The sequence below is a fragment of the Palaemon carinicauda genome, chromosome 4 (genome assembly GCF_036898095.1).
Source record: "Palaemon carinicauda isolate YSFRI2023 chromosome 4, ASM3689809v2, whole genome shotgun sequence".
NCBI lineage: Eukaryota > Metazoa > Arthropoda > Malacostraca > Decapoda > Palaemonidae > Palaemon > Palaemon carinicauda.
Genome location: NC_090728.1, coordinates 103,150,953 through 103,154,865, shown reverse-complemented (window position 1 = coordinate 103,154,865; position 3,913 = coordinate 103,150,953).

Here is a 3,913-nt window from a genome sequence, read left to right as displayed (position 1 = left end):
CTGATCCACATACCATTCTCTGGAACCATCGTTCAATTAGTTCATTATGCATGTTGCATACGATTTTTCACAATTCTGACCATCCTTTATATTAAGATATTCCCGGACAGTTCTATCCTGTCCGTAATGCTAGGCGTGCAGTTAATTCTAATAGACAGGTCTCCTCTATCACGGACAATACTACATTGTATTCTGGAAGTTTTATTCCAGCTATGGCTGAGTTATGGAATGATCTTCCTAATCGGGTAGTGTAATTGGTAGAACTCCAAAAGTTCAAACATGCAACAAATATTTTAATGTTGAACAAGCTGAAATAAGTCTCTTTATAGTTTATATATGAAATATGTTTTGGTGTTGTTACTTATTTTAAAATATTCTATCTTAATTGTTCATTACTTCTCAAATCGTTTATTTATTTCCTCATTTCCTTTCCTCACTTGGCTATTGTTCCCTGTTGTAGCCCTTAGGCTTATAGCATCTTGTTGTTCCAACTACGGCTGTAGCTTAACAAGTACTGATGATGATAATGAAGTTGATGTTAATAATAGTACTATTTAGAGTCCCTTTTTTAGGTAGCAGTTTTAAAAGACTATTTTATACTTCCGTTTCATTAGTAAAGAAACCAAAAGCTTCCGGTCAGAACTCTGATTTTGACAAATGAAAAACGACCTTAATCCAACCACTTAAAATTACAGGTATTTTCCACTTGTCGGAAATTCAACTGACCACAGTTTGATTTAGACAATCGAGCGCATTTGATTTCCTTTCTTCTTCATACTGCACATAATATTGCAGTGCAGATGAAATGCGATGTGTTGCAGTGCACTAATTTTGATCTTACAAATATTATTTTGATATTAGTCATCCTGTCAAAGCGTCCAGTGATGTTCATATTCCAATACCCTATCACCAGGTTTTGATTACAGCCATTGCAGCTGCAACCTTGATTTCGATGTTGCAATTGTACCTGAAAGTCATTATATATATATATATATATATATATATATATATATATATATATATATATATATATATATATATATATATATATATATATATATATACATTATATACACATTTACAATATATATACATATATATACACACACACATATATATATATATATATATATATATATATATATATATATACACACATATATATGTATATATACAGTATATGTATACATATTTATACACATATACATATATACACACACACATATATATATATATATATATATATATATATACATATAAATATATCTACATGTATATATACACATATATACATACATATATTTATACATATATACATACTGTACATACATATACATATATTTATGCATATATACATACTGTACATACATATATATATATACATATATATATATATATATATATATATATATACTGTACACATACACACACACACATATATTTATATATATATATATATATATATATATATATATATATATATATATATATATATGTGTGTGTGTGTGTGTGTGCGTATACATATATATAAATATATATACATATATATACACATACACACATACATATCTATATACATATAAATACTGTATATATATACATATATATAAATATAAATATATAAATATATATATATATATATACATATATATACACATTCACAAATATATATATATATATATATATATATATATATACACATATACATATACATATATATACATATATATACACATATATACATATATATATACATACATATATATACACGCATATATATATATATATATATATATATGTATGTATGTATGTATATATATACTGTATGTATGTAGAGGCAAGACAGCATGCTAGAAATAGGAATGGCGAGCGATTGTGACGCAGTTGCAATATGACTTTCTAGATGTTCAGTGACTTTTCAACCCTGATAGATAGGACATTTCTCTGGGACCAAATGTCATTTTTTTTATCGAAAATTACCAAGAAACTTAACATTATCCTCATATGGCAAAATACTATCATTTAAGAATAGGGTGGGCATCTCTTCTCTTTTATGAGTACGTGTAAAACAATGGATTTGGTCTTCTGAGGAGCAAACATGAATCTTCATCAAATAGTGACTCGTATGCCAGGAGGTAGGCAACTCAAGAGACTATTGATAGCAACAGCAAGTAAGGTCACACTTAGTATACTGCCTTGGGGGACACCTCCTTCTTGCATGTAGGATGATGATAGCTCTGACCATGCTCTTAGTTTAATTGAGCAGTTTGATGAAAATCATTCAATAAAAGAAAACATATAATACCACCCTTCCAGGTGGTGTCATACGCCTTTTTAAGCTCAAAAGAGATACCCACCACCTGGTTTTGGTTAGTAAAGGCATTTGAAATTTCCCTTGATATCATCAGCAAAGAGTCTACTGTGCTACAGTTCTTACTAAAACTAAAATACCTTTTAGATATAAGTTTTTTGTTTCCAGAAACCACACAAGTCTGCTGTTGATCATTCTCTCAAATAGTTTGCATATGCAACTAATAAAGGCTATAGGGCTATAACTAGATGGCAGTTCTGGGCCTTTACTAGACTTGTGGCCAGGAATTATGATCAAAGAATGCCAGGAATCAGATGTATGAGAAGCCCATAGACCATTAAGGGTTTCTAATAAAAAATTCCGTAGTATCCACCGGGAGATGTGAAATCATTTCATAAGGGATGCTATCCTCACCTAGGGCAGTCAAAGATGAGATAGAGTTAGCATTTTGCATCTCCTCCATACTAGAAGTCTAATTTAAAAACTTCAGTATTGGAAGAAGCAGGAGGAAAAACAGATGCTGTTGCTCTAATTTGTTGAAATATTGTGGAATAACTGTCAGCACTACATGAGCGAAGTGCTTAACAAGTACCTCTGCTACATCGTTGGTGTCATATATATCTTTTTTCCTTAATATTGGTAAAGGTCTAGGAACAAATTTGCTATATAGTTTTCTAATCTTGACCAATATTTCTTTTGAAGGAGTTTTGGTATTGATATTAGATACAAATTTTCTTCAAGATGCTCTCTTTGGTTTTTTCAAACTTTTTTTTTGTTTGGTACAGGCTCTGAGGTTCGCTATTGTATCTGCTTCATAGTTTGTTCTCAAGTTTCTAGGATCTTCTGAAGCAAGTTCGGATCAATTTTTTTTTGCATTGCCACATTCTATAATTCACCAAGGAAATAGAGTGCGGTGAGGTAAACCTCATGTTTTAGGTATAAACTTGCTAGCATTATCATCAATAAGATTTGAAAGGTGTTGATAATCATGAATTGGCGATGTAAAGTCACCATACTCTCTTTCAGTGTGGGCACAGTTCTCAAAAGATTTCGAGTCTGCCTCATCTATTTCCATTTTGGAGGACACATGGGCATTATTTAACATTATTGGCCAATGGACACTGCCATGTAGGTGTTGATTCACTGACCAAAGGTAATCCAATCGAATGGATGAGGAACAGATTGACAAATCAATGGCTGATGTAGAGTTGTGGCATACATCTTTCCTAGTTGGAGAACCATCATTCATTAGTATTAGATAATTGTTGTCGATTAATTTTTCCAAAAGATTACCCCATTTGTCACAAACATTTCCATCCCATAAAGTAATCTTTGTATTAATATCACCCATTAAAATAAAAGGGTTGATCAGGTCTTGGAGGTCAGAGAGTCTAAGACTTTTTGGATTCCCAGCATGGTCTAAGAGGAAAAGTTATAAAGATGATTTGAGAAATAGCGAACATAAAGTAATTTTTTTCCCGACATGTGTCCTAACAGCGCATGCCTGTAAGGATGTATTGAGAGGGATGATTTCAAATACTATAGACATGTGGATAATAAAACGTCTGACACCTTGAGCCCTTACACATTGCAAAGGCGGGG